General features: G+C 39.7%; 1 long non-coding RNA gene across 2 annotated transcripts; it reads left to right on the forward strand.

The window, feature by feature from the left end:
- Positions 1 to 1,264: 1,264 nt before the first annotated feature.
- On the forward strand, positions 1,265 to 22,159 carry LOC119877711. 2 transcript variants are annotated; one of them, XR_005380869.1, is made up of 3 exons: positions 1,265 to 1,349; positions 1,790 to 1,909; positions 22,038 to 22,159. It is a non-coding gene; the product is annotated as an uncharacterized LOC119877711 (long non-coding RNA). The 2 variants fall into 2 exon arrangements; XR_005380868.1 differs by having other exon boundaries at positions 1,790 to 1,957; positions 22,038 to 22,140.
- The last annotated feature ends 312 nt before the right edge of the window (positions 22,160 to 22,471 follow it).

Below are 22,471 nucleotides of genomic sequence, written 5' to 3' on the forward strand. Positions count from 1 at the left end.
TCTTTGAGTTCCTCTTGTGAAGCAGGTACCTGGTCAGAGTAGTTGTTTAATAAAAGTCGGAATGAATGAAAGAGTAAGTGATTCATCCAAGGGTTTCTCTAACATCCGTATCCTCTTTCTGCCACTGTGGTTATGATTCAGGTCTATAACCCCTCTTAATAAAGCACTGAAGTCACTTGCTAACCCAGTCCCCAATTCCTATTTTCTCTCCACCTCCATTTTCCTGAACTTGAAAGCAAGTTCTAATCTCATAACTCCTCATGAAGTCCAAAGTCCTTAACTTGGCATTCAAAGCCCTCCACAATCCAGCTCCAATTTCTTTTCACTTCTATCTCATGCTGCATCCCATCCCTGAAATCCTTGCTTTAACCAGTCTTGACCACAAATATGGCCTTACCAATTTCTGAACCCTTCCTGCCTATATGCCATGCCCACTACACCTCATCTAACTCAGATTCTATCCACTTTGAAGGCTCATTTGTACAGAGCCTCAACTGGTACTTTTCTCTGGCCCCTCAGGGCAAATTTTACTTATAGCATTCATCACATACATTCTTTCCCACATTTTGGATATTTGTAACCATATCTTCTGCAACTAGGGGAGAATTTGTTTTATTTATCTTTCCCCCTAATAAGTGCTTTATACATTTTAAGCACCCATAAATGACTCTCATTGAATTGAGTTGAAGACAAAAATACAATATAGCCCTCACTCTTGAAAAAAATCAGGAAGAAAAATATGTGAAAGAACATGTCAAAAGGAATCATCAGCTTTTTGCACTGGGGATATTTTACTACCAGCCAGATAATGCAGATTTATACCATAGGCTAGCACTGTCTCTAACGTGTCTGGCACTAACGGTATAGGATTGTCTCCACTCCAATACTTCCAGGAGATTAGCAATAAAAAGTCAGGCAGGCTCACACACAATTAGCCTTTTTGTTTAATACTGGATTTACTGATCTCTTCTTAATTCCTCATTTCAAACATGAAAAAGTTGAACAAAGTCCAAGGAGTTTAATAATGTCCTTATACATTTATTATGTGCCAGATGCTGTGCTAGATGCTTCACAGGCAATTCACCTTGAATCCCTATCACCCTGTGAAGTGGGCACAATTATTATTAGTCCGCATTCCATAGATGGGGAATCTGAGGCTTGGATGTGGAATTAGGGTTACAATCCATATTTTTATGACACAACAATGTTCTTTATTATGTAGATAAGTAAATGTTTTCACATTCATTAAGTTCAAGATAGGTATGACAATTCCAAACTTCTGACATCCATTCTGTGTCTCCTTCATTCACCATGTTCATTCAGATTTTGCTAGTAAATAGAACAAGTTGGTAAGTGCTTAGAAAATGAAAATCAAAACATAATAGAATTTGCTTCATATAGCCAAATGGTGGGTACTACTCTTCTTTATCTGTTCTAATGTCTCCTGTGCTTTTCTACATGTTTGAAATTTTCCATAATTAAAAAAAGTGCCTATGGCAAAAAAAAAGATAAAATAGGATTTATTATTCTGTAATAATAGAGAATAATTCTCCAGGGAAGAGCTGGTCCAGAACTCACTGGCAGGCTTCGTTTTTATCAAAAATACTTGTTTTCAAGTATTTTCTACCAAGACTTATCTAACAACACAATTTTACATCTTGGTAATGAATTTTCAGATAAAATATATCAGAAAGAAGTAAGAAAATCTGAATATTTTTTTATCTGAGAAGAGTGGGAGGTTGCAGGGGGCATGCAAGGGGATCTTACTGGGAATCTATTCTTTTCATAGGTATGGGCTGCCCTCTGCTGTAAAAAATAAGCTTTTACAACCTCTTGTCTGATTCAACAGGACAACTCTTCCATCAGATGTGCCACATGTAAAAGGGGCAGCATTTATGCTCATGATGTGGTAAGGTTATTGCCTCAAACCTGAAGGGCACAATCTGGAGATTCATTGGTAGGTTAAGTCAGTGAGATGATTTAATTATTTTTGTTTAATAATGATTCCTTGAAAGACCAAATCTTAGGTAATGGGAAGTCAGAGCCACTAGCCAGAGAATTTTTCTTACTCTTCTGTCAGAAGAGCCAACTGATGAGACAAGTGCCCACCACAGGACTCTGATCCCGATTAAATAACATCTGTGAAGCACCAAAGCACAAAGACTAGCCCATAGTAATTGTTCAACAAATAGTTTTCCTTATTATCTTTTTCTTCATCATAATCATATCAAGAGGAGTGTATTAGTCTGGTAGCACTGCCACAACAAAATACCACAGACTGGGCAGCTTAAATAATACGAATTTATTTTCTTATAGTTCTGGAAGCTGGAAGTCCATGAACAAGGTGCCAGCAGGGTTGGTTTCTGAGAAGGCCTCTCTTCCTGGCTATGTTCTCATTCTCACATGGCCTTTCCTCCATTTGTGCATGAAGAGAGAGCATTCTGCTATCTCTACTCAAAAAGGCATGAGTCCTATTGGATTAGGTCCCACCCTATGACCTCATGTAATTTTAATTACCTCCATAAAGGCCCTATCTCCAAGTATAGTAACATTGAGGGTTAGAGCTTCAACATATGAACTTCAGGAGTGACAAGTTCAGTCCATAGCAAGGAGAAGAAAGATCTCTTGGTACATCTTGAAATGCACAGACAGGCCGATTGCCTGCCCTTCCACCCTTTAGGTCCACAACTCAATAATAAAATGAGCTTCTGGGTATGATAAAATGACTCTCAAGCACTTCACAATTCTTCTGTATCTCCAAACATGCAATTTACAAGGCTGGCCTCACATATTTCAGGAGGATTTTCAATGAGGGCTAAAACAATTTATATCTAATGCAAAAAAAAAAAAAAAAAGGAGTTGCATTGGGGTGCCTGGGTCGCACAGTAGGTTAAGTGGCCAACTCTTGATTTTAGCTCAGGTCATGATCTCGGTCATGAGATGGAGTCCCACATAGGGTTCCATGCTCCGTGGGAAGTCTGCTTGAGATTCTCCTTCTCCCTCTGCCTCCTCCTCCCACCCCTGTTCCCACTCTCTTTCTCTTAAAAACAAACAAAAACAAAAAAGAGATTTCCATAAATCTTAATTTAAGCTGAGAATTTAACAAGAAAACCTTATCCTTAAAGCCATCTCATTAAAAGAATCTTTACTCTTTTTTTTTTTTTTAAGATTATACTTATTTATTTGAGAGAGAGAGAACACAAGCACATGCGTAGGGGTAGAGGCAGTGGGAGGAGTAGACTCCCCACTGAGCGGGAAGCTTGATGTAGGGCTCCATCCTGGGACTCGGGGATCATGGCCTGAGCCAAAGGCAGTTGCTTAATGGACTGAGCCACTCTGGTGCCCCTTCATCTCACATCTGAAAGTCAGAACAGATTCTAGTGCTGACAAATAAGAAGAGAAGTTAGTCTGTCCTTTGTCGATGCCAATACTCCAGAAGAATCAGTGACTCCTAGTCCTTAGTGGGAGGTCACTTTGTGCAGCGAATCAGTTAAGTTGTGCTCACAGGACTATTTCTTAACCTCCCAAATTGGTATTTCATTTGTAAGTCATTTAAGATCCAAGACATTGTTTGGTAAAAGGTAGTAACTACAGTAGGAACACTGCAAGTGCTAAAATCTTCATGAGTTTAGCAAAAATAATAATAATAATAATTAATTAATTAATTAATTAATTAATTAATTAGAAATCATGAGTGCTTTGTCCAGAACATAACTTTCTCCAAGCTGGTCACCATATCTCTTTTCAAGAAATAATTCAGGAAAATAGGACAACACATCGACAACATTACTACTTTGCTTAACATTGAAATTTTTCTTGTTTTGGGGGGGTAAGGAGTACGATAGGGAAAGAGAAAAAATTCACAAAGAGAATAATACAATGAATCTACATATTGAGAACAATGAGTTTCTGAATTTACACCTCCTTCTTCTCTTATTATGAAAAATAGTCCATCCTTTGACAAGTAGTCAAACCTTATTGCCAGAGAGCACTTTCCTTTTGGAAAATAACAATCTTTGCAGTTTTAAAAATCTTCTTCGTCAACCAAAATTATTCCTATCAGTGTTTTGACATGGAGCAGACACTTTTGTAACTTCATTCACTCTGTGATCTCAAGGGACTTGCTAAGATTGGAGACTCCTTAGCAAGGCCCCAAAAGACTTTTAAGGATCCAGCCTCAGGCTTCCTCCCCAGACACCTTTTCCTCACTTTCTGCTCCTTCCAGCCAACCAACTCATTGATCCCTAAATACACTTTAATTGTTCTCTTCAATCACTATGCCTCTGTATAAACACAGTTTAATTGTTCTCTTCAATCTCCACGTCTTCTTTTCAGAATGCATCTCCAACCCCATCTTGTTTGGCTATCACACTTGTAATCATTTATGTTTAAGATCACATCTTCTGACACAGGAATGTCTTCATCACAACAGATTTCACTTTCCTAAAACATACCTCTATTATAGCACTTCTTGTAGTGAAAGGCAACTATTTCTTTACATAATAATAATATCTGACATTTCTTGAGTACATATAACATAGTAGGAATTCTGTTGTATATTTTACATTTTATTTCTACCTCCCACTAACCATGAAATCATATAGATGTGGGAAGGGAGGGTTGGAAGAAATAAGTGATTTGCCTGTGATGACACAGCTTGTGTGTGTGGAGCTCAGATATAAATCTATTTTCTTTTGGTCCATGTCTCTACTATCTGTCACCACCTCACACTGCCATTCCATCCACTATCCCCACTGGATGATGAGTTCCTTTATGCCAGGCACACAACTGGTTTCTTTTGGTATTCCTAATGTCAAGGATGGCAACCTATATCTAACTATTATGTCAAATGCATGATTAATGGGTAAATAAAATTAATTATTCACTATAAAACTTTTTTTGAAATAAAGATTAAATAGTAAGAAATCTATTTTCAAAGACTGAAAAAGGAAGTCCTCATAAAGAGACAACATGTTGACTATTGGTCCCCTCTCATTTACTTCCCTGATTTCCCTGTCTCTGGCACTTTGGTAAATAGAGCTGTTTAATGGCCACATCTTCAAAATCACAAGCACAGCTGCCCAAAGGGCTGCAAATGTTTTCACTCTTCTGTCCCTTTACTTGCCAAGACCTTTCTCTTTCTCATCCGTGCAGCTTGTGAAATACAAACTCCTTGACAATACTTCCCTGGGCTAATCAGACAAGGAGTAACTACAAATAAGAAATGCTATAGAGTGCCAGGCCATGAGGGGCAGTGGTGTGGAGTGGTCAGACGGGAGGGTTCTGGAGTCAAACACACTTGAGTTCATTCAGCACTGCTGCCACTTACTTGTCACACCATTTTGGAAAAGTGAAAAATATCTACATGGCCATCTCTTCAAGTATGCCCATTTCCTGAGAACTCATGCCTCCAAAGCTCAGGATTTGGTACAGTATAAGCTCTCAAGGAATATTAGCTAATATGATTAATATAAAAGGAAATAAAAAGAAAATGTAACCTTTTGTAGATGAATGGTCAAGCAGAATGAGAAGGGATTCAGGAATGACTTCTAACCTCTCTCCAGATTTCAAACCCAACTTCCAGTGATCTTATTAAAAAAAAAAAAAAAAAAAAAAAAAAAGTAATGCCTGAGCTACATACATGGCTACAGCCATTGTCTGTGAGTCGTCCTTTGAAAACAGATTGAAACTATAGCAAAAACTATAGTCCTCTATCCATTAAACCACATAACAACTACACACCCTGTGATTTTTGGCAAGGAGATTGATTCAAGGGCAACTGTTCAGAGAAAACAGGCCATTTCCTGTTTTTTGGAAATAGCTCATAAACACTAGGGATGTAGTCTTTGAGCTGAAGCATGTCAGGTCTGCAGAGACTAACGTTCTTAGAAATTATTAATTGCAAGGCAGGGACACATAACAAGTGTTGAGTCTCAAAAAAAAATTAATGATGATTTCTTCAGTGCAAAGAGGAAGTGAGGTGGGAAGAGGAGAGGAAGTAGGCTCCATCAAGGAGCAGGGACCCATGGAGAGACAAGTGTGAAGATAACATTGCCTGACTGACTTGCTTCTTTTCCTAGTGAGTCATGTACTTCCTTTATCACTTTGGCCACAGGTTTCCCAACAACCTCTTTGACAAGTATATGTAACATTTTTTCCTTCCCTAGTGTTCCTTTGAACTAAAGGCTACACACAAAAACAAAGCTTCCTTGGGGAGAAAAATCTTTGGAGAAATCAATAGAATGTGGTAGTCAAAGCCTGGGCTTGAAAGGAAGGTAGCTATGGGTTTAAATCCCAACTGTGTCACTCAATAGTTACATGACCTTGGGCATTTTATTTAACATCTCTGAATTTGGATTTTTTTCATTGTAGTAATGTGGATAACTCATTCCACTTCAGAAAATTACTGCAAGGATTCAATGAAAATAGTTATAAAACACACTTAGCACGGTGCTACCATACAATATTTGCTAACTATGATAATTTTAATCATTAAATATGTATGTATATGTTTAATAACAAAATAGGGGCACCTGGGTGGCTCAGTAAGTTAAGTGTCTGCCTTTGACTCAGGTCATGATCTCAGGGTCCTGGGAGTGAGCCCCGTGTCAGGTTGGCTGCTCAGGGGAGAGTCTGCTTATCCTTCTCCTTCTGCCCCCCCAACCCCCCACCTTCACTTGTATTCTCTCTTGTGTACACATGCGCACACACTCGCTCCCACTCTTGCTCTCATGCTCTTTCAAATAAATAAATTAAAATCTTAAAAATAAAAAAAATAAAAATAAAATCTTAAAAATATATATATTTGTAATTAGCCAAAATTATATTTGTGGTATATTGTCAATGCCCTGTGATAATATATCTACTTAAAATGCTCAACAGGGATGCCTGGGTGGTTCAGTCAGTTAAGCATCTGACTCATGTTCTCAGCTCAGGTCTTGATCTCAGGGTCCTGAATTCAAGCCTTGCATTGGTCTCCACAGTGGATGTGGAGCCTACTTAAAAAAAAAAAAAAAAAAAAAAAAAGTTCAGTAGAATGTCTATTTAGGCATTCTCCAAAATGGAGAAAATCCATTCATTGTCCATCCATTCCCAAAGTCATTTTGCCACTCAAGGGAATCAAAAAAGCTGTACTGATGTGTCAGGTCATGATATAATTTTCATCTTAGGGTACCTTCCAGTTTGGTTATAGCCAATGGGAAAATCCACCTCATTATTACCAGGTTGAAGCCACTCCACCAAGTTAAAACTCAGCTTTAATGAGCTTAAATGAGCAATTTAAGCCACAGCTGAAGAGAAAAGGTTATTATGTAGAATTTCTAGAGATAATGTGATACTGTGTATTCACACCCTCCTAGAAGTAGAAACATGTAGGTCACTCACTAGCCACTGGGCAAACACCAGCCTATACTTGATAACTATCCAACTATCCTACTAGAAGAGTTTGCATTGGCTTTTCAGTAATAATCTTAGGTAAGGAGGAAAGATATTAAAAAAAAAAAAGAATAAAATCAGCTCAAACTTGGCATTTTGCCTTATAGAAATTACCATAGGATTTACAAGTTTGCCTATATTAAAATTCAAAACTTCTGGTCATCAAAAGACATCAGTCCTTAAAGCAGAAGGAGCATTCCTCACACAAGAAGATATTTGTAAAACTCATAACTAATAAAGGATCATCATCTAGAAACTAAGTTCACAACTTACGCCAGATTAAAACCTGAATTTACAGCATTCACTTTGCAGGCCTCTGTACAAATGCAGCCTATGACGTTCCAAACAATGATGTCATGAGGACTGGATCTGCGCTGCCTGCCTGTCACAATACAGTTGCTCAGTAATGTGAACAGATTAGACATTAAGATCAAGTTTAGACAGTTTGTTTGGGGACCACCCGGAAAATGTGTTATCTGTGCCAAGGAATCTGACATCTCCAACCCCAGTCAAATTAGGCAAGCTTGAGAATACAAAAGAAAAGTAAAAAAAGCTGTGGGGTAATTTCTGATGACTGAAGAGCTTATAAAGGAAGCTTAAAAGTAAGACTAAAAAGGCAACTGAAGTAACAACCAGATTCCTTGGTATCATGGAACTTGAGGCCAGACAGTGACCCAGTGTAATGGGTTGAATGGTGGCCCCCAAAAAAGATATATCCATACTCTACTCTCTGGAACCTGCAAATATGACCTTATTTGAGAGAAGGGTCTTTGCAGATGTAATTAAAGATCTCAAGATGAGAGCATCCTGAGTTACCCAGGTGGTCCCTAAATCCAATTACCCTAGAAGGGATGCCTGGGTGGCTCAGCGGTTGAGCATCTGCCTTCAGCTCAGGGCATGATCCTGGGGTCCCAGGATCGAGTCCCACATTGGGCTTCCTGCGTGGAGCCTGCTTCTCCCTCTGCCTATGTCTCTGCCTCTCTCTCTCTGTGTCTCTCATGAATAAATAAATAAAATCTTAAAAAAAAAAAAAAGAAGTGCTCTAGAAGAGAAAGAGAGAATGCACAGAAGGGGGGAAGCCATATATGTGTTAATGGACACAGAGACTGGAATGATATGGCCAGAAGCTAAGGATCACCTGGAGCCATGGGGAACTCAAAGAGCCAAGCAAGTACCCTCTCATGAAGACTTCAGAGGAAGCACAGCCCTGTTGACACCTTCAAGTTTGAATTCTAGCCTGTAGAACTGTGAGAGATAAATAGCTTTCTGGTTTTTGAAGCCATTACATTTATAATAATCTGTAACAGTCCTAGGAAACTAATATACCCATATTCTATCAAAAAGTCAACTATACTCTCATTACCTAGAATCTTTTTTTTTTTTTTTTTTTTTTTTGAGTAGGCCATCTCAAATATTTAAGTATTACATACTTGGCCTCCTCTGTTCTCTGTTAATCTTCAGAGCTGCTGAGCCATCTGAGTCTTCCATGGGAACATCCTCTTTCAGTCTCCCAGAAAGGGAAACAAATTTAAGAAATCAATAAAATCTCATACTCAATAGCTGGATACCCCAACATTAATCTAGTTAGGGCCCACAACTGAAAAACTTACAAGCTAATTTTAATTTTGCTCGTTTAATGATAAATAGATACAGATGCAAAGTCATTAATTAGGGAAAACAAGATACAACTGTACGAGTAGAGGGTAAACAGGTTATCAGTGAAATGTGTGAAAAACAATGAAGCTAAATCAATAAAAATTGAAAGCAATGTGCTTGTCAACAGAAACAATCCTAAGTTGCCTTAATGAACAGAGCAAAGAAGGCAACAGGCTTGGGTCTACTTTACCCAATGTCATTCCTGCACCCCGCTGCATGCTGAGAACCACATCTGCCAAGTTGAACCCATCTAAGGGAGGGCAACCGTGACATCAGAGTGTGGGTGTGATGACAACTGAAGGGCAAATGAAAGACTTAATGATTCTTAGCTTAGAAAAAAAAAAACTTTTAAATAAATGTGATGAATTCTTCATGCCTTCAAAATGATCATCATAGGAGTTACATTGGGCCTTGGGTACCAGGGGCCAGAAACAGGTAGAAGAGGGTGAGCCTGCAGGACAGGTTAACATAAAGTGGCCAAGGAGGAGGGAGAGACACCAAGAGCCTGTTGTGTCTTAGAAGTCAAAGGGGAGCTATGGCCCTGCAATGTTATGTAGAAAGATAACCATGGTACCCCACGGACTGCTCATCACCATGGCAGTGCAAACTGAGGTATGAAGAGGAAGGAATCTTTGAATACTCCCACGCTTACACTCTGTATACTATCACATATCCATCTGACCTTAATTTTGGTCAGTGTGGAAAATAACCCAATTCACCTAGCTTCTGCCTTCACTCAGTGGTTTCTAAATGATCATCATGACTGCCTCCATCAGAGAAAAAAAAAAAAAAAAAAAAAGACAGGACAGCTAGTTCCCCAACTCAAAGCACTCAACCTTCATTTTGTTTTTGTTTCAAGATTTTATTTATTTATTCATGAGACACACAGGGAGAAGCAGAGGCAGAGACACAGACAGAGGAAGAAGCAGGCTCCAGGCAGGGAGCCCAACGTGGGACTCGATCCCGGGTCCCCAGGATCACACCCTGGGCTGAAGGCAGGTGCCAAACCACTGAGCCACCCAGGGATCTCCTACTACCCTTCATTTGGAAATAACATCCTTCCTATTTTTTCCCCAGAGTGTTAAAAATGCTGCTGCTGTTTTTAAATCATGATGACAGTTGGAAACTGATGTTCTTAAATGTCTGATATGGTGAAACTAAAATGGACAACCCCATTTGGGTTTGTTTAATTTCTTCTGGGAAACTAAAAAATCTGGGGTCCAGGACTCCAGATTATAATAGAAGGAAAACTAAAATGAATTGTTAAAATTCAAAGACAGGAACCTCAAAATTATTATCGAAGAGCTCTTTTGCCTGAGAAATTACAATAAAACCCACAATGTTTAGATGTGTTACTTTTAGTTTGAAGAGGTTTTAAAATCCACAGGATGTGTGCATTTTTAACAGAGAATCAAATAAGTTAGAATAAGATTTGGACTAATTCAGTTACAAGCTTTTATATTTAGTGTTTTAGTTAAGGTTATTCTAGTTTAGGAAGTGAGGGCATTAACTGCTTTGTGCTTACCTTCATCCACAGAGCTCTTTTCATGCTTTATCTGCTCAGAGCAACTCTCTCAGGGAGACTCTCACCTTCACTCCACTTGAGTGGAGTGGAATCTGAAAGTTTAGAGAAGTGAAGCCATAAAGAAGGAATTAAATTCTGTGCCAATAACAACCATGGTACAAGCAGATTCCCAAAATAACTGCTTTTCTTTCTCACTGGCTCCCGGCATTCCTGTGATACTATCATTGACCACAGGGAGGAAGCAGAGACTCAGATTTGAATGGGTATTCATTTTTAAGTTACCAAATTTCACCTATTCCCATATTAATTAAAGCAGTGCAAAATGTAATAATACATGTTAGCAATTTTTTCTGTGCTTCTTTTTTTTCATCCATAACTATTTGGATGGAGTGGGGAGCCAAGATGGAAAAAACGAACAGAACACAGAATTGCACTAGAAAGTGTGTTCTCTTTAAACACAGAGAAATGGAGTTAAGTGTAATTTTTCCCACTTACCTCCCACAGGACAGTTGGAGATTCCAATGAAATGATCATCTTTGGCTCTTTCTTGAACTAACTGCTTCCTCCAAAAATCCTATAAGAATTATAACATCACTTGCAAATATGAGACAATGACAAGGTATCAGGGCTAGCTATACATTTGTGTCTCCTTAATAAATAAAACAAGTGTAGGGAACTTCCTAGAGCTTCTTCCTAGAAGAGCTGCAGTAGTGACAGTGTTGCTACACTGGATCTAAGGGGATTGCTACAGGGGATCTAAGAATCCACAGATGCCCACAGACAGAAGAAATGGTGGCCCTGATGATGGGGGGTGGGGGACAGCTGATGTTGACATGTGCACAGGTAAGCCTGGGATTCCTTCCAGCAAGGTTATGTCTCTAGAAAGACCTCTCTCGGGTGCCTGATGGCTTACTCGGTTAAGTGTCTGCCAGCCCAGGTCATGATCCTGGGGTCCTGGAACTGAGCCCTGCATCAGGCTCCCTGCTCAGTGGGGGCCTGCTTCCCCGGTCTCCCTCTGCAGCTCCCTCAGCTGCTCCCCCTGCTGTGCTCTCTCTGTGTCAAATAGATAAGTAAAATCTTAATAATAATAATAATAATAATAATAATAATAATAATAAAGACCTCTTTCACCAGCTGCTTTATTGAAGTCTGCAAGGAGGCAAATGTATTGCACTCCATGGCTGCAGACCCTGAGGCCAGGAGGGAATCACAGGGCTTGGGAGGGGAGGATGTCAGCATGGGACACTGGAAGAGGGTAGGGTCACCCCACTAGGGGCCCAGGCCGGCCTAGAGGAGACCCTCTGTGGGGGACCACTCTGAGGAAAGGGAGACAGTGCAGGAGGCAGGAAATTCCCTCTAGCCCTCCAGAGGACCCCCACCCGCACCACCCCAATGTGGGAAGCCTGGGATTCCTGCGGCCTCTCTGAGGACGTCCTGCTGGTCTTAAACCTGTGGCCCACCTGGACCCGCACCCCCTGAGGTTTGCTCTACCTCCTTCCCGGGCTCCTCACCCCCATTTCCTTGAACTGTCTCCTGCCTGGGGTTGCCTCTCCTAATAAGGTGTTAGTCCGCAAGCTTTCTGCTTCTCCTAGGGCACCCAGGATAGGACAGCTTATGTGTTATTTTAGAACTTGAGGTCTCCAAAAAAGCACTAGCCCTGATCCTTGTATTCATGACCAATATTACCAAAGGCACTTGAGCTTGAAGAAAAGGCAGGAATTAACCTCAGGGGTTAATACGTACCTGCCAAGGGCTTGCTGCTACTTGCGTACTGACCACCAGGTGGCGCGCTAACCACGTCCTTTCAGAGCCGGACAGGTCGCCAGGAGCTCGGACGTCTGGCCTCCTTCCAAGCAGTTACTCTTACTATTGAATCTTGGGGTAAGAGCTGGAGCTGCAGAGTTCCCAAGATAGCAGAACCCGTGGTTATGTAAGCAAATAATATAGTGTGGAAACGTCCATTGACAGATGTATTTACTGCCCTCGAAGGTGGGTTTCAAATCACTCTTATTTTCTTATGCTGGGTAACATCTATAACTTTCTGTTTTAAATCTTTTTTTTTTTTTTTTTTAGGGGAAATTCACATGACTTAAAATGAACCATTTTAAAGTGAATAATTTAGTGGCATTTAGTACATTGACAGTGTTTTTGCAATCACCGTCTCTACCTAGTTCCAAAACATTTCCATCATTCCAAACAAAAATTCAGTTTAAGCAGTTTTTCCCATTTTTCCTTTCCCCGGCCCCTGGCAACAAACCAATCGACATTTTGTCCTGATGGATTTATCTCTTCTGGATATTTCATATAAACTGAATCGTACAATATGTAGTCTTTCGTGCCTAGTTGCTTTGACTTAGCTGAATGTTTTCAAGGTTCATCCACATTGTGGCATTCATTCTTTTTTATGGCTGAATAATATTCTACTTTATAGATATACCACAATTAGTTAATTCACTGAGGACATGTGGGTTTGTTTCTACCTGTGGGCTATTGTGACGAGTGCTGCTATAAATATTCATATGCATGTACTTATTTGAGTACCTGTTTTCAATCCTAAAAGTGGAATTGGTGGGTCATGTGGTAATTCTATGTTGTTGTTGTTTTTTTTTAAGAAACCTCAAAACTGTCTTCCACAGAAGCTGAATGGTTTCACAGTTCCACTAGCAGTATAGGAGGGTTACAATTTCTTCACATTCTCACCAATACTTGTTATTATTATTATTATTATTATTATTATTATTATTATTATTGAGATGCCTGGGTGGCTCAGCGATTGAGCATCTGACTTTGGCCCAGGGTGTGATCCTGGAGTCCCAGGATCGAGTCCCACATCAGGCTCCCTGCATGGAGCCTGCTTTTCCCTCTGTGTCTCTGCCTCTGTGTGTGTGTGTGTGTGTCTCTCATGAATAAATATTATTATTATTATTATTATTATTATTATTATTATCCTAGTGGGTGTGAAGTGGTACCTCATTGTGGTTTTGACTTGGATTTCCCTAATAACTAATGATGTTCAGTATCTGTTTATATGCTTATTGGTCATTTGTATATTTTCTTTGTAGAAATATCTATTCCTTTGTCCATTAAAGATACTTTCTTTCATCCTTCATCTTTTCACTTTTTAAATATCATTTGTTGTACATAAGTTTTTAATTTTGATGAAACCAAATGTATTTTTTTCTTTTGTTGCCTTCCTTTAGATGTTATGTCCACTGTTAAATCCAATATCATGAAGATTTACTCTTAAACTTTCTTCTAAAAGTTTTATGGTTTTCACTCTTATATTTAAGTCATTCATGCACTTTGAGTTGATTTTTGTATATGGTGTGGGGTAAAACTTCATTCTTTTGCATGTGGTATCCAATTGTTCCAATATCATTCCTTCCCCCAATGAATGGTCTTGGCATCTTTGTCAAAATCAATTGGCCATTGATCTATAGGTTTACTTCTGGACTTTCAATTCTAACCTATTGGTCTACAAATATATCTTCATGCCAGTACTACACTGTTTTCTTTGCTGTAGCCTTAAGGTAAGTTTTGATATTGGAAAATGTTAAGTCCTCCCACTTTGTTCTTCTTTTGAAGATGTATGACCAGTCCAGGTCCCTTGCAATTTCATGTGAATTTAAAGATTGACTTTTCCATTTCTGCACAAAAGTTCATGGGGATTTTTACAGAGATTCCATTGAATGTGTAAATTACTAATTAAAGTGAATTACTCTATGTTGTACTGACATCTTAACAATAGTAAGTCTTCTAATTCGTGAACACAGGATATCTTTCCATATTTTCAGTTGTTCTTTTATTGCTTTATGCAATGTTTTATAGTTTTCAGCTTACAAGACCTTCTTGGTTGAATTTAATAGTAGGCGTTTTATACTTTTGGATGATCTTGTAAATAAGAAACAGAAAAATAGTTTTCTTAATTCTCATTTCAGATTATTCACTGCTGGTGTATAGAAACACAACTGACTTTTGTGTATTGATCTCGTACCTTGCAATTTTTCTGAATTTGCTTATTCACTCTTGTGGCTTTTTGTGGATTCATACAGATTCTTTCATAGATATATAGAATTATGTCATCTGCAAATGGAGATAGTTTTAAATCTTTCTTGCCAATTTAAATGTCTTGTATTTGTTTTTCTTATCTAATTTCTCTGGCTGGAACTTTCAGTACAATGATGACTAGCAGAGGTAAATATGCCATTTTTGTCTTGCCACATTTCCAGGGAAAAGCTCAGTCTTTCACCACTGTGTTTGATGTTATCTGTGGATTCTTCATAAATACCTCTTATTGATGTTGAGGAGTTCCCCTCTTTTTCTAGGTTTCTGAATGTTTTTATTATGAAAGGGTGTTGGATTTTGTCAATGGCTTTCTCTGTGTCAATTGAGATGATCATGTGGATGTTTTCCTTCGTTGTTATAACGTAGCATATTACATAGATTGATTTGCTTGTGTTAAAACCACCTTTGCATTCCTGATCTGTTTTTAAGACTGACTTTTAAAAAAAAAACGAAGACATATATGAAGTGTTGTAAGAATATAAATGAAGTAGAATTGATTCTGCAGGTCAGGGAAGAAGTCATAGGAAGGGTGAAAGGGATGGGAAGACAAGCCAGCCTAGAAAAGAGAGATAAAAAAAGACCTTGAATGATAAGGGGGAAAGCCAAACTTTCAAGCAGAGTTTTTTTTCTAATCCCAGATAGATGTGAAGCCATATCCAATTTCCAAAGATACAGCTTCACTTTCCTTATCTGTAAAATGAATAGATTATTTTGGTTTTGACTATCATTATTATGATTATAATTTGTTCTCATGCTCATACCATAAACCTTTCCAGTGAGGCTACGCAGTTTGCAGACTATAATTTTTAATTGTTGAACAGCAACCCCTAGAGATAATCACAGCAAGCATTTAGATTCATCTTTATTTTTCATTATTATTAGCATACTATGATGAATACAAAGCAGATTATCTATGAGACACCTTCTAGATCTAAAATGTTATGGCTTTCTGAGTCCATGAATCTGTATCACTTGCTCCTCCCTAATTCTACAAAGTCCTAATCCCCAATCCCAGGTTATTAGAAAAATTCTCTATCAGGCAATTTCATGAGGTCTACCTTAATTCTCCAGACATACTGTCTCTTGCCCTGTCCTTCTGAAGACAGAAAAATAGCGAATTAGCTGTTCCTAGTGGAAAGTTGTCTTTCTCAACTCCCTTAAATGGGTATCCATTACACACATCTAAAACTGATTGGCTATCTAGTCAGAGCAAGGGAATCATGAGAGAACGCTTGTGGTGAGAAAGGCCCACGTTACAGCTTTTCCTGATTTTCTGTACCTCATTTTTTTTTCCTTCCAGCTTTTTTCTTCTTGCCTCCACTGCAAGGCTCTCCAGGAGATATAATCACTTCAAGGCTCTCCAGGAGATATAATCCTGTGAGCTAAAAATCCCAAGTGAGGAATAGACCTATCTTTTCAGCCTAGCACATAGACATTTGGCATTTTTCAAATCATCTTCATTAGGAGCTAAAGAAGAAAACCAGACCAAAAAGAAAAGATCTCTTTATAGATGAAAAGTGCATTTCTCTGGGTTGTTTTGGCCGCCACTGCCAGCCAAGCAGACAGACCCTGGCTCCTTTCTTCACTTCCATACCATTTGGAGCACTTAGAACCAGATATAACTCTGTGGCTCATCTACTGTCCAAGTTAATGCAAGGCTGGAGTATCCTTGTTGGTGAATGTCATCTTCCTATCAGCTTCCTTTCCACCTGGGAAAAGTCTTTGGGGAGGCACTAGGATGGGATTGGTTAAGGGCTCAGATTCTGAGCTAGAGAGAACCAGGTTTAAACCCTGACTCTACCAACTAGGGAGAACCAGGTTTGTGTGTACGTTTTTTATTTAAATGCAATTTAATTAACATCCATTGTATTATTAGTTTCAGGAGTAGGATTTAGTGGTTCATCATTTGCAAATAACACATGGTGCTCATTACTTCAAGTGCCCAATTACCCCATCTCCTGACTCCCCTCCCCTCCAGCAACCTTCAGTTTCCTATAGTTAAGAGTCTCTTATGGTTTGCCTCCCTCTCTATTTTCCTCTTATTTTTCCTTCCCTTCCCCTATGTTCATCTGTTTTATTTCTTAAATTGCACATATGAGTGAAATCATATGATATTTGTCTTTGAAAAACCTAGGTTTAAACTCTGACTCAACCAACTAGGGTACTGTGTGGCCCCTGGCAAGTTACTAAAGCTTTGTGAGTCTGTATTTCTGCCTGTAAAATAAAAGAATAACAGACCCACTAATGGTCTAATGAGAGATTTAAGAGAATATTACCCGTAAAGTATATTGCATGAGACTTAGCGTGGTTACAGTATTAATTTGTCTCCTTCAAAGCTCTCTTAAAGCTTTTGCCCTTTTTTGTACTCATTCAAATTTCTTTTCAGTCTGAGAGATCCTGAGAACCACCAGATTATGTGCAGAGCTGATGTGCTGTGTCTGCAACAGGAATGAACATAATTTGTAAAGCAGTAGTGACTAATTATACCAGCGTCCTGGTTGTCTGTGATGACTACGTATCTCAGGTGGCTCCAGAAAATGGACTTTCCCAGATCATCATCATTTCACAACAGAAAAATAATCTAGGCCAAAGAATCTAAGCAATGACTGTTTTCTGCTAAGAATAATTTATTAAATATTTACTAAGTGCTTGGTTTGTACCAGGTATACAGAGGTTATAATTTCATAAAGATACAAACCTAAAACCCATGATGCCTGTTCTGAAGTCACTGTGGCTATTTACACTCTAGCCACAGGAAAAAAAGGCTCTGGGGCGCCTAGGTGGCTCAGTGGTTGAGCATCTGCCTTCAGTTCAGGTCATGATCCCGGGATTCTGGGATCAAATCTTGCATTGGGATCCCCACAGGGAGCCCGCATCTTCCTCTGCCTATATCTATGCCTCTCTCTCTGTGTCTCTCATGTATAAATAAATAAAATCTTTAAAAAGAAAAAAAAAAAAGGCATGCTCATGCAGGAGCCAGGCAAAGACCTTATTTCCAAGCTTCGAGTCTCTGAGTCAAATAGCCCTCCTCTCTCTTTGAGCACTTAATTATTAGTATAGCCCCCTTTGAATCTGAACCCCGACAAGAGGATAAGATTTGATAAGAATCTCCTTAAGCCAAAGGACAGTGGAGTTCCTATTTGAATAGCCTAGTTTCTAAATTCTGTACTGTTTTAAACTTGCCCTTTTAAACTTTCATGATAAATGATGACTCATGATGACTTTGCTGTTCACTGTCTGGCCCGAGTTAGAAACCCTGTAGTCAATGTTAGTATCTTCCTGTCTTTCATCACCCACATCCAGTGTATAACCTAGTCAATTTGATTCTAGCAGTAAAGTGTCTCTTGAATGTATCCCTTGTATCCCCACCACCATTCTCAACCTGGGATCTCAAGCTTCCTTGCCTGGCCTGCCCTGTTCCTCTTGCCTTTGATCCATCCTGCCAGTAAGCCTTCTAAAAACCTCTGCTCAGAAGAATCACATCTCAGGGCATGCTAAAGGTTTAAAGGTGTGATTCTAAAATACCACCAGTACATTTTGGGAAATCATGGAAAAAGGTGAAAGTGTTGCAGGAAAGCAGTGGAAAAATATCCTATGCAAAAGAGGGGAAAAACTTGCTAGATTCTTGAAACAATAGGCCAGATTTTGCTATTTCCCACCCAGGCTTCTAGTTTTTAAAAAAGCCATCTTGGGACACCTGGGTGGCTCAGTGGTTGAGCATCTGCCTTCTGCTTGGGTTGTGATCCCAGGGGTTCTGGGATGGAGTCCCATATTAGGCTCCCCACAGGGAGTTTGCTTCTCCCTCTGCCTATGTCTCTGTGTCTCTCATGAATAAATAAATAAATAAATAAATAAATAAATAAATAAATAAATAAATAAAAATATATATATATTTAAAAGCCATCTTATTTGTTTGTTTATTATTTTGCTGAGGATTCTTTTATTTGGACATGATGCTTTCCAACTATAATTTTTATTCTGGGTCAAATTAATCATAGAATGCTTATTAAAAGTTTTGACAAATCTTGGTTTATCATTTTTTTAATGCTAGTGAATATCTGCCTTTAGAAAGAAAGAGCTTAAATACCACAAATGGCTGTGCTTCTTTGATTTCTCTAGCATACCAAAGGAGCCTTTTTTTGCCCTGGTGAGACTGAGTACTTATAATAGAAATGAAGAGTCTGTAGTGAAGTTTATGGTCAACACTAAAATCACAGAAATAGCAGAGTTCTGTGTAATAAACAAGTCAAAGGACACTTGAGGGGTTTGAGCTCATCTAAAACACTGGAAAGCAGGTTGACTTTGTCCTTCTGCTCTGGCTTTAAGCCTCCCTACTTGTAATATACTGATGCTATTCAGAAGACCCCTAAGAAACAGAACATTATATTTCTTTAAAAATGTAATTATTTGAGAGAGGGAGGAAAAGAGCACAAGGGGGAGGGAGGAGCAGGCTCCCCACTGACCAGGGAGCCCGACAGGGATGGGGGGGTACTGCAAGGGGGTCTCAGTCCCAGGACTTCAGGATCATGACCTGAGCAGAAGGCAGACGCTTAACTGACTGAGCCACCCAGGCACCCCCAAAACAGAGCATTTTAGAAATGTAAAGGACTTAAGGCTTCATCTAGCTCAATTGGCCCATTTTGGGTGAGAAACCAAAGTTGGAAAAGCAAGTAATTACCCAGGGCCACCCAACAAGTCAGATCCTCAGAATGGTCTGCTTGTCACCCCAGGCAGACTCCCAAGTGCTTGGCTGGTGCGCATCGAAAGCAGCTGCAGAAAGTAGCTGTCATGGTGCCAAATTCTTATCTGCTGGTGTCCTTCAGATTGGGTGGGCTGAATGCCAAGGGGAAACTCAGAGTCTATGAATTCTAATCCTGGACAGTTCTGGTCACAGGGTCTTAAATTTCCCTCCAGAGCAGAAGTTCTGGGACAGATCACAGGGGAATGAAAAGCATGAGTGCATCCTGTGGGTGCATCTGAATCAGTGCATATCTTCGGTGCTGTTTTTAACAGCGGTACCTTATTGTGGCCATATAATCAACCTACACATTTTCTATCCAGTCATCCTGACCATGCAAGTATATGTTAACAATCTGTTCTCACATTCCCATATATATGAGCTAGATGTGTGGCTTGTCATTTGAATCAGTACCTTGAAGATTTAAAAGTTCTGAACTTGCCGAACACTCTAGAAGAGAGCTGAGACAGGATCCCAGTTAAAGGCTCAGATTTAAGGAAAAGTAAGGGACTCTAAAAGTCATCAGGGACGTGATCCTTAGCATTTTCTCAAAACATGCCAAGGGAACATGCAGATCGTCTCAATGTGATGCCGCTCTGGATGCTGACACTAATAGACCACCCTTTGTTGACTACCTACCATGCCAGGCGCCGGGCTGAGTATTTGACCTCTACCATCGCCTTTAATGTCCATAACCCCCTCAGGTGAGTCATATTACATCCTCATTCTACAAATGAGCAAATGGGAGCTCAGTGATTTTAAGTCACTTATAAAAGTCCATGCTCTTTTTTTCCCCCAGTTGGTCCAAAACTCATGGTAAAAGTCCATGTACTTAACCCTCACACTACACATTAATCCCAGTCACCAGGCTAGTATTACTTACAGTTCTTTCTGCTAAGCCCTACTCTTGCCTTGCCTGGTACTGTTCCAGTACTCACCTCACCTGTCATCTCTCTGGGAAGCCTGCAACCATCCAAGGATGTGTGTTTTATTCCCCTCCTCCCAGAGTGGCACCTTCTCTCATGGCGCTTGGCATACTGTGTTTCAATTATTAGTGCATTTGTCCACGTTCTCCTTTAGAGCACTTTGAGGGAGGGCAAACTTCGTCTTATCCAGCACTGTCCCGGCTCATAGCAAATGATCAGTGAGCTCCTTGGATAAAGAGCTGAGGTGAGAATTTATTTGGCAAGATGTTTTGGTTATCCATTGCTGAGAAACAAACTATCCCAGATTTGTAGTTTAAAATGACAAAAATATTACCATCTCTCAAGATTCTGAGGCTCAGGAATTAGGACAGGGCTCAGCGGGGATGACTGACCTTTATTAGATGTCCTCAACAGCTTCTTCACTGTCCACTAAGACATGTCCACAGTTGGACGTAATAGCTGTCCTGGGATCTTATGTCTGGGGCCGCAGTCCTCACTGTCAGCTGGGCTCCTCAGTTCTCCTGTGTGTAGACTCAGGGCTTTTCTCTCATGTGATCTCATGTGATTCTATGTAAAACTTCTTACATAGAAACTCAGAATCCAAAATAAGTAAAAACAGAAGTTTCTAGTCCTTAAGGCTTAGACCTGGACCCGCCAGTCACTTCCCCCACCTACCATTGGTTAGAGCAAATCACAGGACTGACGCTACACAAAAACATGGATAATGGAGGCCTGGTTCATGGGGGACCATCTTTGGTGCCTGCATCCCTCTGTCCTAATAGAGTCAACTCCATCCCTGCCCAAGTCTCCAAAGTAATGGTATTACTCAAGGATGACAACCAGGGAAAGAGAATAGCTCAGCCTATTGCCTCCACCACAAGTTGAGGGGAAAATCTATAATTACAGCATATAAAAGTTAGAGATTCCCAAAGAGTTTTGTGCACAATGAACAGCCAGTGGGATAGTGCCGGGTAAGAAACACCTAAAATGTTCTGTTTAGAATGTAACATATGGCCTACATCTAGCAACATGCAGGTTATATGTAGCTATGGTCTTTCCTCCCCTTAGGGCTCTCTCCTTTTCTCTCTCTGTATGTGCTGTTTAGCCACCTTGTCCCCCTCAGACAAGGGCTTCTACCTCTTAGAGCACTGCCCTTTGTGATTTAGATGTTCCTTAATCGAATTTAGCCAGAGGAGTTCCTATCATTTTTGCACAAGGATACTCCCTCCCGACTCCCCAGCTCTTGGAACAATTTCCTTAAGGATCATCCAAATCCCTTGGACCTCATGTGGCTGAACTGTTTATTTTATGGGATCCATTCTGTGCATTTGAAGATGTTTGCTTCAAAAGAATTTGAGAATTCGTAGAGTTTTTGTTATTGTTTATTTGTTTTTGCTTCTCTTGTACTCAGATTTTGTATGCAAAGGCATTTAGCTACTTCAGGGCTGTGTCCTGTATAAGTTAATCAATATTATCATGAATAAATATATTTGTCTGCCACTTGGCAAACTTACATATAAAAGACTCTTTGTTGAGGATCAGTGGAAAAGATTCCCACGTTTCCTTAAATAAATTTCTTCATTAGGACAAAACAACGCTAAGATTCTAACATAGCCCTCAGAGAATATGAAGATATGGACAAAACAAATGGGATGTTGCAGTCATGAGTTTTGAACATCATTTTCCCTTTCAGCTGAAAGCCAGATCCAGCTCTGAGGCTACAAAGGCTTAAAACAGAAGGGCTAAAGGAACTGAGAAGGGGGCAGAAAGAACAGGGAAGCAGTTCAGAAATCCTGGGAGCAGCCTATATGACACCAGCTTAGGCACTGGCCCTGCTGATTTGCCTGGCTAGACTACAGTGGTATTTCCTGGGGGAACGTCTGCCCCATCCAAGACACCACCTCCTAAATTCTCTAACAAATCTCTCTGATCAAATATTTGCTCCTATATCCAACCTAAACATGATCTACTTACTCCTGTCCTGCTAAGATTGCCACACGATCAAGAACACATGGAATCCTATCAATGAAAAGGGCCTTAGGAATTACATGGGATAGTGGTTCCCAAATTTTGTCTTGTTTCTGGTCCCTTTACACTTTTAAAAATTATTAAAGACCCTGAAATGCT

This window comes from Canis lupus, chromosome 29 (genome assembly GCF_011100685.1).
Source record: "Canis lupus familiaris isolate Mischka breed German Shepherd chromosome 29, alternate assembly UU_Cfam_GSD_1.0, whole genome shotgun sequence".
In the NCBI taxonomy this organism is placed as follows: domain Eukaryota; kingdom Metazoa; phylum Chordata; class Mammalia; order Carnivora; family Canidae; genus Canis; species Canis lupus.